General features: G+C 46.4%; 2 long non-coding RNA genes across 4 annotated transcripts in view; one reads left to right on the forward strand and one right to left on the reverse strand.

Moving 5' to 3' along the window:
• The window catches only part of LOC121041357 (uncharacterized), a 61,674-nt gene extending 53,487 nt beyond the window's left edge, over positions 1-8,187 (reverse strand). For all 3 annotated transcript variants that reach the window (XR_005795703.1, XR_005795701.1, XR_005795702.1), the window contains exon 1: positions 7,899-8,187. This is a non-coding gene — a long non-coding RNA (uncharacterized LOC121041357). The remainder of the gene's footprint in view (positions 1-7,898) is intronic.
• The window catches only part of LOC121041358 (uncharacterized), a 151,970-nt gene that overhangs the window by 5,996 nt on the left and 133,893 nt on the right, over positions 1-12,081 (forward strand). Inside the window, exon 2 of the long non-coding RNA XR_005795704.1 lies at positions 2,112-2,965. This is a non-coding gene — a long non-coding RNA (uncharacterized LOC121041358). The remainder of the gene's footprint in view (positions 1-2,111; positions 2,966-12,081) is intronic.

Below are 12,081 nucleotides of genomic sequence, written 5' to 3' on the forward strand. Positions count from 1 at the left end.
AAGTTACAACTGGGATTTGAGTTAATGAAGAGTTAAAGGCTCAGCAAGTGGCACTTGGCTTTACTACTAACCCGGACAAGGCCATTAACTCTGCTGTAATTAAGTGGCTTCTTCCATGATGCCCTCTTGCCGCAGAAACATCCATGTGGGTGTACCCCGCATTCAACAAGCCCACCTATGAAAACTGAGACTTGTTGAAAAGAAAAAAAAATGGGAGATAATCATTCAATTAACCACAAGAGATTGTGTTTTGCAGGATGGGATTTCTGCATATCTAGTTTCGAAATAATACCAAAAATTTGATTCTGGAAGAAAGAGAGGATACAAAGATGCATTCCCTTCTGGCCCATCTGGAAATGTTCTGGAATGGATTAGATTTCAAGAAACTCTGTAATGATGTATCAGAATTGATGAAATCTAAATTAGGTTGGGGCTATTTGTGGTGGCTACATTTGGGGTACTTGCCACACCCTGTCTCCCTTCTGAGTATCTAGTCACCCACAACCCCACTGGAAGAAAGAGGCAGCCATGCCTATACCATGTGACCCCCATACTCTACCCCTCACCACTAACTGGATCCAAGGCAAACCGAACCAATATCAATCCATAGGCTCAAACCAGCTTCTGCCTTTCAAACATGTGAACTGAGAGACATACAACTCTAGTTAGATAGTTCTCAGCGCTTGAACCAAGAGATCATGTAGAGCCAGGTTGAGGCAGGGACCCCAATGCCACGTGCACTTTCTTAAGCTGGCAGAGAGAGAGAACAGGCCAGTCTGTAAAGGGACAAGGGGAAGGAGCTGACAACCAGGCAGTGGCAGGGACTGGCTTCCTTGATTTCCTCTTGTTGGGTGTCTGTCCACAGGGTGTGTGTCATGCCTCAGAATCAGCATGTTCAAAGTTGCCACTCAGGGGGGAACTGTTTCCAGCTTATCCACCTTGGTCAGGGGTGAGGCCTTATTTTTATGCCGCTGTCTGCTCTCAGTGGACCTAGAGGTCTCTGTGGGCCCCTCTGTCCTGGGAAGCTTTAGTCCTGGCCGTTGGATGGGGAAAGGTGTTGTCCCTGGGACACATCCCTGCAAACTGGATGATTGATAGGGTTTGGTGGTCTTTGTCAGGTAAGAGAAATGCCTCGATGTCAACTCAAGGAACTTTCAGTGTTTTGGAACAAAGCTGGCGGAGGCTGTGATCTTCATTTTCCCACTGTGCTGCCCTGAGTATAAGGCCTTTGCTTGGTTCCTTATGGAATAACCCACTCAATTCTGGCTGAGTTGGATTGGGCTGGAGGTAGGAAATGAAGTCCTCAGGATGCAGCAAGGAAATCTAGTGCATACAGAAGTGTAGGGTGAAGCCACAGTTGATGCCTCATATATGTCACCCCACCCCACTAAGCTCGCGTGGACGTCTGTTACTTGCAATCAAATGTGGCATGCAACATACCAACATAATAGTCTGCCCCTTGCTTGTCCCTCTCTTCCCTCCTGAATTTCTACAGGAAGTAGAAGCCCTATCTGGCTACCTAGGAGCCTTGGAAACATCATATCCAGATTTACTGTGTGGCTCAATCAAAATCCATCATGCCTTGGGGTGTACCAGCTGTCCTTTGTATATTCATAAGTCTTTATAGAAACAACTAACTTGCATTCCAATATTATGAAAGTTTCTTATCAAAGGGGTTAGCTGTCCCCTTGACCTCTTTATCTGATCCCTTCCTCCTTTTAATCCCTTCTCGTTGGACAGCCTCCATCTGCCATTCCTTTCCCCTTTGTTAATAGTATTTTTTGTGTGGGCTTTTGTCAGTACTTCCTATATGCCAACCACTGTGGTCAATGATTTACAGATACCATGCTGTTTAATTGTCACAAGCCCCTTTGTGGAAGCTACTAGCAACTATCCCCATTTTACGGATGGTGCAATTGTGAGACTAGGTCACTGATTGGATTCCACTGCCTGAGAGCTTTACCACCCTGCTTTATTATGGCTCCGGCTTCCCTGGAGTGATAGTGAAATTTCTTGCCATCATTCTCAGGGGCCGAGGGGGAAAAGGTCCAGGTGTCCTGCCTGGCAGCAACGCCCCCAGAACTTGGCTTTTCTCTTTTCCTCCTTCCCAGCCAGCACAGCTGCCAACCTGGAACACAGCCCTTTCCAAGAAAGCCCAGGAGAGCAGCCAACTGTTGACTCACCTGCCAGACACGGGGATACTGCAGCCAAGATGCCTCGGGGCCCTTGCAGGAGGATTGGCAGGGCAGACCCATGGTGGGGCACACACACGCGGCTCTGTGGGGTGCTTCAAAGGGCCAGACCTTCTTTCCTGAGTGCTTCAAGTTCCAGAGGTTAAAGACAACCAGATGGGCTTGTCCCCTCCCCCTCCTCCTCTGTTCTTCAGCCCTGGAAGTTTCTGCAGGAGACTGTCTTCCTCTGCATTTCCATTTGGGTGGCAGGCAGTATTCTAAGAAAGCCCCCATGATTTTCTGCCCCCACTCCTGCCCTGGTGTGCACTCTCCATTGGGACTGAGAATGTAATGGACAGCACTGCTCTGGTTAGATTGTATTATACGATGCAGCTGACCTTAAAGAAAGGAGATGTTCCTGGTGGTCTGGTCCAATCACAAGATCCCTTTAAAGGCAGAGTTTTTGTCTGGCTGGTGACAGAAGAGCATGTGAGAGGTTCAAAGCTGGAGGGTTTGGCCCACCCTTTCTGGCTCGAAGATGGAGGAAGCCCCATGGCAAGACATGCAGGCAGCTTCTAGAAGCTGAGTAGCCTCATGTCCAGCAAAGAACCAGGGGCTTCAGACCCACAATAGCAAGGAGTTGAATTCTCTCAACGATGAACATGAACTTGCACATGGCTTCTTCCTTAGAGCCTCAGACAAGAACTGGGTCCAGTGAGCACCTTGACTTCAAAATTCTGATACCCTGAGCAGCAAAAACATCTGAGTTTACCCAGACTGTGACCTACGGAATGGTGAGTTGATGGTGTCATTTCTAACTGCTAAATTTGTGGTAACTTGTTGCAATACAATAGAAAACTAATACACCTGGGATACTTCATAGGCCTCTCAAACCTCACAGGTCCCGCTGTTTCTCCATGAACCTGCTCTTCAGTCTTCCCCATCTTGTTAGTGACAACTAACTTCTTCTGCGCTCAGGCTCCAAGTCTTAAAAGTCTCTTCTTGTAGACTCTATGTTGATCCATCAGCAAATTCTTTCGACTCTCCTATTGTAAAGTATCGAGATTTTGATGGTGCCTCACCAGCCCCAGCTCACTCCCTCTCCTCTCTGCCTTGGCAACTCTGAAGTTTATGATAGTTATTGGGAGGGAGGGAGGGAGGGAGGGTGCTTTGGGCTGTGACTGGCTGCCCTTCTCCCCAGTGCCTTGCGGCATCTGATGTGCTCAAACACAGACACTAAGCCGAGGGGTGCAGAAGAGGAGGCTTCCATGCTGAGCCTTAACAGGGAAGGTGGCAGGGGGCGGGGATTCAAATTGTGGCCACCCTTGGCCTTGGAAACTGAGAGCCAGCTGCGCTGCATGTTTCTGGGTAGAATACAGTTATCACCCCCAGAGGAGTTCCCAAGCCTGCTTCAGAACCAACTATGCTCAGAAGTCATGCAGTAGAATATTTCCCAGGGATTGGGATTTTATTTATTGTTGAAAGTTTTGAGCCAAGAATGAAAAATTATTGGTGATGACTGAGGGATTCCCAGGAGGCCTCGAAGAACTTACGGGCAACCAGTCTCTTGGAGCGGTTAAGATTTATAGCTGTCAAGTCCGCCAGAGTATGAGTCTAGCTCATCCTTTCTAGCTGGGTTTCCTGGGGCCTCAGTTTCCTCAGTGGCAATGAAACGAGATCAGTTTTCTTCCTGGTCAGACATTCAGCACAGTACTTGGCATACAGGGAGTTCTTATTAAATGGTGGCTATTATGCTGATATGTGTTGTCTGTAATTCACTTCTAAAGCTAAAGCATAGATAACATGTTATGTGTGCATGAGTGCGTGTGCGTGCGCACATGCATTAGCCTTCATTTACACTGTAGGGCCAGTTAGCTAACATTTGAAAGATCACAGTCCCACACCCCAGAGGAAGTTACTATAAGCGCTTCAACGATCTGTCTTAGCTCGGCCCCCACGGGTGTGTTCATTAGCATAATGGATTTCTAAAATGGTTTTTCACTGATGAAAATAAGGGTGTTCAGGGAAGGTAGATGGCTAGAAATGTTTCGTGGTGCATCTGCTTTGCCTGAACTTTGCGAATGAATCTAGAGAGACCAGTGACGTGTTCTCTTGGAAAGGCACTGAGCTTGGATGTCCACCCGGTCCAGTATCTGGACGTGAAAAGGTTGATTTTATCACCTGCCCGAGTAGGTTAGCTAAGTACTGCACTGACAGTACTGTCACACCTGCCTCAAATGAACTTCTCATCTAAGAGGCTGTTGACGTGTCTTACAGGACAGCGGACTGAGATGTCCCCAGGCTTACAGAATGGGTCGGAGGTCTGTGTATGTGCCTACTTGCTAACAACTGTCACCTTTTTGGTGGAATTTGGTCTAAGATGGGTCTGTTTGCATCACACTATCTGGTGAGGAGGTCAGAGGAGGAAACTTGTAGCCTCTGAGGCCTTGTGACTAGTGGAGGATAAGGACCCAGCATCAAATGCCTTGTAATTTGAACAAGCAAATTGCTTAGGATGGTTTACAACAACTGCTTTCAAATAATTGGAGAATTAAAATGGAATCAAGGAACAACTGGTTTCCTGTAGCTTAGGAAAGACATGTTTAACAAGAACTGAGAAAATTGTGAGAATAAACCTCTGTATAAAATATCCTGGGGGTAGGATTCTGGTGCTGTTTTCGATGCAGGTAAAACTTAAAAGAGGGTGTGCATGTGTGCGGGTGTGTAAACCAGTGAAGGAGCAGGTAGAGGATAGGAGATGAGGAAGGTGAGTGGAGAATTCTGGTTCCATTTTTCTCCCAGGAAAAGGAAGGAAAAGCCATGGAACTTTCTAGAAGTGTGTTAGCTGAATGAGATAAGCTAGCATTTGGGCCACAGACCAGGATTCCAGTGGTGCCTCTCTTTCTTTCTAGGTGATACTGGGCAAGTTTCTTAACCCCTCTGAATCTGCTTCATCTTTGACAAAATGGATAGAAGCGTACTTTGAGTTATAATTAAGGTGAATGGACTTGAAACTACTTAGCAAAATGTCAGGCACAGAGTGAACTTTCCATAAATAGTTGCCTCCCTGAATACTTCGAGCACCAGGAGTTGTGCACACAGTATCTAGGTCACAGCAGCAAACAGGCATATAAGTTTCCTAGAACTTACAGACTAGCCGTGATGATGAACTTCACGAAGTTGTCCCATAAGTATCCCCATTGCCCTTGCCGTATCTGTTTAAAATGCAGGTCCTAGGTCCTCTTCAGGAGGTATCAGGTGATCCGTGGGTGGGGCCAGAAATCCGATTGTAAGAATCTCCCTAGGTGACTCTGATGGGCAGCTAGTTGGGGAAATACAGATTTAAACACTAATTCTCTACTATAGCCTCAGGTTTGGCAAAGCTTCGAGTCTCCTTTCAAATGCTCCTTGGCCATGCGGCTGACCTGACCATACCCACAGTCACAGAAGGCACCGCCTACTTTGCTGGCTGAACCACTGCATGGCAATGGGGGCAGGAGAGTTATCCCCTGCTTTGCTTATTTTATGGGCAATGTTCATATATCATTATCAGAAGCTTCAAAAACCTTGCTGGGCATGGAATTGACAGGCTATAACCTGTGTTACGCAGTCTTCAGTGGCTAAACCCTCTCAAACTGAAAAAGGCCCTGCTCTTCAGATCGGTATCTAGGAATAACGAAAATCTAGTCTGATGCTGCTGTTGTCTGCATGTGACTTTGGAATATATTTCCTCCTCTCCTCCCCTCTTTAAAATCATGTGTTGGGATTTCGTTCGCCTGAAAAATAATCCCTACCCACTGTGGAAAATGGAGGTAATAGATCGCTGGCACAGAATAGAAAGTGAAAAGGTCATGGGGATCCAGTGCCCCAGAGATGACCACCATGAACATCTTTGATGTATTTCTTTCCAGCCTTTTCTCAATGTATATGAATACAGGTGTTATTATTTTTCCCCCCACAAACTCAAGACAGAATGTGTGTGCTCTTTTTTGCCCTGCCCTTCTCCTGTTCTAACATGTTTTAAAGTAAAAAGTTAGTGATATTTTTTCATGCCATTCAGTAATCCCCTATGTTAGTGGTTTGCATGCTGGGGTCCAACAAAAACCTCAGGCTTCCTAGGAAGTGCTTAGTGGTTACCTGAGGTAGGGAAGAGGGTTGGGGGACTGACGGGGTGGCGGGGCAACTGCAAGGGCGGGGCTCCAGCCCCAGAACCCTGTGTTAGTGCCAGCAGCTCCACTTGTAACTGGTTGTAACTGGAGGACCCATGTAGCATTGCCTCACAAGATTTGTAGGCTTAAAAGATTTGAAAACCGCTGCCCTGAGTCATCATAAAAAACTTTTTTTTTTTTTAATATCTGGTTTCTTTCCTTTCTTTATAATTTTTTTTTTTTAACGTTTATTATTTTGGGGACAGAGAGAGACAGAGCATGAACGGGGGAGGGGCAGAGAGAGAGGGAGACACAGAATCGGAAACAGGCTCCAGGCTCTGAGCCATCAGCCCAGAGCCCGACGCGGGGCTCGAACTCACGGAGCGCGAGATCGTGACCTGGCTGAAGTCGGACGCTTAACCGACTGCGCCATCCAGGCGCCCCTCTTTCCTTTCTTTAAAAAAACTTGAATGAAGATGACTCGTGAAAAGTTATAAAACAAATATTTGCCAATTGCTTATAAAACCCCAAGTTTTTATTATGTACTTTTGAAAGAGTAGACAAATGATGTTCTTCGTAAAAACATCAAATACAGATTTGGTGAGAACCCATTCTCATAGATTCCCACACCCAAATACCTACGGAGCCCAACACTGCCTCACTGACCCACTGCCCAACTCCAGTGGGCTCTATTCATAATGAATACCCAAGTAAGAGGTGCATCTCAATCACGGGAATCTACCCCCAAAACCAAGAGCACACTGTACACACTATATGTTAGCCAATTTGACAATAAATTATATTAAAAAAGAAAAAAGAGGTGCATCTCATTCCAGACTCTTCTGCCTGTAGGGATTGTCTTAGGTTCAGATACTCCAGAAGCCAACCCTGGAACTAGAATTTGAATATAAGTGATTGATTGATTGATTGATTGATTGGAAGATAAGGTATTCACCTGTCCTGGTTTATCTGGGACTAGGGGATTTCCCAGGATGAACTGGTCACCCTACAGTGGGAGGTAATGGTAGGAAGCACTAATGGAGGATGGGGGAAATGAGATGGTCCAGGGAGGGCTGCTGATAATGAATCGGCTAGTTCTGTGGACAGCGGGGGTTCAGGCCTGTCTGGAACCTCTGGGGAGCGCTGTAGAACACCCCTCAGAGTTATCCCACCTGGGGCTTTTATCCACCAACATGGGCCCCTCACTGGTTGATACTGGGGGTGCTAACTCTCCGACTCCAGGCCTTCCTACCTCCCATAGCCCTGGGAGAGCCGAAGCAGAAAGACCCAGAAGCAGGAAAGCTAAGGAACAGAGGCAGAGCACCGGAGCAACTGTTAGCAGACTATTTTTGTGCATGTATTTTTTTAAAGTAATAATAGGATCACTTCATTCTTGATTTACCAGCACCTTGATTTATGTAAGGTGTCTAAAGGAAAGCCATTGTAGGCCACAAATCTAAGAATGCAGTCACTTCAAGGGACTAGGCTTGGAACTGCCCTTAGGTTAATATCACGAGGCTCGTCATGTAAATAATCAGCATTGGAACCGGATGAAACATAATATAAATAATAATAATACCTCAGATAAGTTCTCTGCTGGATTCATATCAAACTGCTGCTGAACCATTAGAAGAAACTAACAAGGACAGTCTGGAGATTCCGATTCTTCCAGCGCTGCGGTCAGCTGGACTCCCCCAGGAGGGCACGCTAATCCCCGGCACTGACACTGACAGCAGCTGGACGAGTCCTTGCAGGCTCAGGCGGAGCTGACCAGGAGCACACCGTCAGGTGTGTGCAGCCCCAGGCGGCGCCTGCCTCCTGCATCAGCGCTCAGCAGCTAAACAAGGGAGCAAGGAATAAGTGTTCCTTTTGTAACCGCGTCTCCATGGTTATTTGACACGTGATTGTCTTTTTTGGAGTTCTTGGCAAAACCCACTGTGGGTTTGGCTATGACGTTCCTCTCTGTGAAGAAAACGGAGGGATGGAATTATTCACCCGGACAGCCTCCGGCTGTTTCCTAAAACAATTTGCAAGGTGCAAATCCCAACCCTGATGTATCAGACTGGATGCTGCTAAAAAAAAAAAAAAAATTGAACACTGATTGGCTTTTTGATGATATTAAGGAATCATCATTACTTTTTACCAGAGTTGTGATCCCGGTACCATGTTGTAAAAGAGCATTCTCAGTCTTTAGAAGCGCAGTGACATTTGCAGATGACATGATACCATCTCTGAGGTTTGCTTCAAAATATATGGCTAGGGATGGACGAAGTGGGATTGGCCATGAGGTGAGGATAATGAGTGCCTGAACATTGGTGGCTCCTTGGCTTTTGTATATGTTTGAAGTTTTCCATAATGCACAAAAGATTTATTTTAGCAGATTTGATTTTGGGGGTAATATGTTTACATGTTGAACATGTGGCTAAGAGATATGCATGGCAGACCTCTAGTCTAATCTCTACACACAAGTCTGTAGAATGGAAAACTCCAGTGTCACAATTATGAACAAATTTGTGAGTATACACAATTTTTGTTAAAAGAGAAAAGGGTGGTAGCTGAGAGCAGATTCTGGTTTTCTTTCCCCAAAGATCATAATAAAGATCCAATGAATGGATATGACTCCAAAGATAAACTGTGTGAGTTGTAGGGGAATTATATGCCAGAGAATTCTACCCTCTAGACAGCAGCAGTGGAGATAGTGATGGGTGTGTGTGTGTTGTGGCGGGAAGGTAGTGGGAATTGGGGGGTCACTGCAGGACAACTCAGAGGGTCTCAAACAGAACTGTCCACCTATGACTGGGTAGGGTGGGATTTTGAGATATTAAACCACACCCCACCCCCAAAGTCCCAAATTTGTGGAGCCAGATAATTTGCTTTTTTTTTTTTTTAAGTTTATTTATTTAACTTTTGAAAGAGCCAGCAGGGGAGGGCAGAGAGAGACGGAGAGAGAGAATCCCAAGCAGGCTCTGCACTATAAGCGTGGAGCCCGATGTGGGACTCAAACTCACCAACGGTAAGACCGTGACCTGAGCTGAAATCGGATACTTAACCGACTGAGCCACCCAGGCACCCCATAGACAATTCGCTTTTGTTGTCCAGGGAAAGAAAGGATGCTACAGAATCGAGGGAATAACAGGGTTAAAGTTCCAGCATTTTGGATTTTAAAGCTACAGTCCAAGCATAAGACAAAAACTTGGTCAGTGAGAGTCATTGTTTTCTTCCCGCCCACCCCCAATGACAGTTAACTTTAGTGAAGCATTTGTCCTGTGCCAACCACTGTCCTAAGCATTTTACAAATATTTTCTTTTCTAACTCTCTAACATCCCTTTAAGACCATTGATGTTACAGATAGGGATACTGAGGCACAAAGCACTTAAATAACTTGCCCAGAGTCACATAACTAACGCGACTCCATTCCCTGGATAGTCGAGGGGAGCCCCCAGGGTTCCCATGGCCAGCTTAGTGTGGAATCAGTTAGGTAGAGATGGCCCATCAGGGAGTTTAGGCAGAAAGAACCCGAGAAAGAGGGTGCCAGGGGGAGCACAGAAGGGGACACGGAAGCTTCACGTGCCTTGGCATTCCCGAGGGCCTCCAGAACTGGGAGGTCAGCCTGGGGGAGAGTCAGAGAAATTCCTAAATGGGAGTGATTTTGTTTCTGCCGCCCCAAGAATTGGGGACCTGACAAAGAAGTTAATTTTAGTTGTCAAAAAAAATATGGAGAAATATCCTTCCAACTGCAGCCTGTAATTCTCCATGCATAACAGTGTGCCCTGGTTTCTTCTGTTGTGATTAAAGAAGGCATTCTGAAGGAAGCAGGGTTAAAATATTAGATTTTCAAGTCACATTAGCCGGGGTTTGAACCTGAACTCTGTCATTTAGTTGCCCTGGGGCCTTGGCGCGAGCCTTAGTTTCTCATCAACAAAACAGAGATAAGAGCACTAATGGTGCTCACGGGGTGTGTGTGTGTGTGTGTGTGTGTGTGTGTGTGTGTGTGTGTGTGGAGGAGGTCAGCTCCGTGCCTGACCCTGGGCCGCTCCCCCCTACTGCACAACCTGTTTCTTCAAGTGTCTCCACGCAGTGATGGGATAAATAGGAATGACTTTATTGTTCCTAATCATTGCCCGGCTATCCTGCCCTTGCCTCCCTTCCCCAGGATATTTTTGAGCCATGTATCGAAGATGCATATCAAATTTAACTTACTTTGTATTTTTGTCCCGCATTCCTAGAACTCATTTCTATATACTCCCTTTTGAGCCTTCGTTCTTCCTGATGGCATCTGTGGGAAAACGTTCTCTTTAAAAGTTTAAAATCAGTCAATTCAGCATACTTAATAGCCTCTTCTCCACCCCTGTATTGACCAAAGACTTGGGGCTTTAGCTACTATCATGGCATTGATTAGGGAGGTGTGAGAACAAATTTCTGTTCTGTGCCACTCTGATGAAATGTATAATCCTTCTAGACGGTTCCTTCGTGCGTTAGCAATGACTCAGTGGCTCACCAGTGACTTCCCTTGGTTCCAAGAACCAATGGTCCTATCTGTCCTTATCAATATTGACTTCATTTGATTCGTCCTCCTCCTTTAACAACTGTATTCCCCTAGCTTCCGGGAACCGTTAGAGTTTCTGGGTTTCTTCCCACCTCACTGGCTGCTCCTTCATTGCCTCTGGCTGAATCTCCTTTCCTCTCATCACCAGATGTCAGAGCACCCGGGAGTATGCTTGGAGAACTGTATGATATCAGCTGAGTTCCTCAAACCTAAAATCAGGGAGTTATCCTCAGCCAGCCGGTCCCAAGACACTCCATCTAGCAACACGTACTCTTGACTCTATCTCCAGAACACGCCGTAAATCAGTTCACTGAATTTCTACCGCCACCACCTTGGTTCAGTTTGCAGGCATTCCTACAGTAGCCGCCTATCCGATGTCTTCTCGCTTCTTCTCTTGCTCTTCCGACCCCACTATTCCCTCACCACACAACAGCCAGAATACGTTTTAAAAATATATAAATCATCAGATCCTGTCATGCCCCTTGAACCTTCTGGTGGCTCTCGACCACATGAATGACATCTCAACTGCTTACTCTGACTCATGGGTCCTACCAGATCCAGCTCTTGGTGGAGAGTGAAGTCTCGCTTCACCCTCTACCACCCCCCTTTGCTCTGTTTAACCCTAGTCACACCAGCTGCTTTAATGATCTGTTGCTACAAAACAAACCATCCTGAAGCTTGGTGGCCCGTAGCAACAACTGTGGGTTCTTTTTCACAGTTCTGTGGCTTAGCTGGGCTCAGCTGGGAGGCTCATATCTGTCCCCCTGAGGTGTCAGTGGGGTTGCTCATGGAGCTGCATTTGGCTGGGAGCTTTACTGGGGCTGGAGACCCTCTCTCACATGATTGGCTCCTTAGCTTAGGGCCAGCCTCGTGTGTATTTCTCTCTGTATGGCCTCGCCAGCATTGTAGCTGGATCCCTCTACATGTTGGGTCAGGGCTCCAAGAGGGTAAAATAGGAAATTGCCAGAATACTAGGCTCACCCACCAAAACACTGTCACTGTACCACGTTCTACTGGTGAAAGTAAGTCACGAGACACATACAGATTCAAGGGGAGAGAAAACAGATGAAGAGAGGAGGCAGGTGCCGAGGTCCTATTAATTCCTTGAGGCCTCTGCACCTGTCTCCCCACTTGGAACAGAGTGTCTGTCTCCTTAAACTCAGGATAGCTGTCACCTTCTTGTCATTCATACCTCAGCTCATATGCCCTCTCTTAA

The sequence above is a fragment of the Herpailurus yagouaroundi genome, unplaced genomic scaffold, assembly GCF_014898765.1.
Source record: "Herpailurus yagouaroundi ecotype Mexico unplaced genomic scaffold, PumYag 183, whole genome shotgun sequence".
Lineage (NCBI taxonomy): Eukaryota > Metazoa > Chordata > Mammalia > Carnivora > Felidae > Herpailurus > Herpailurus yagouaroundi.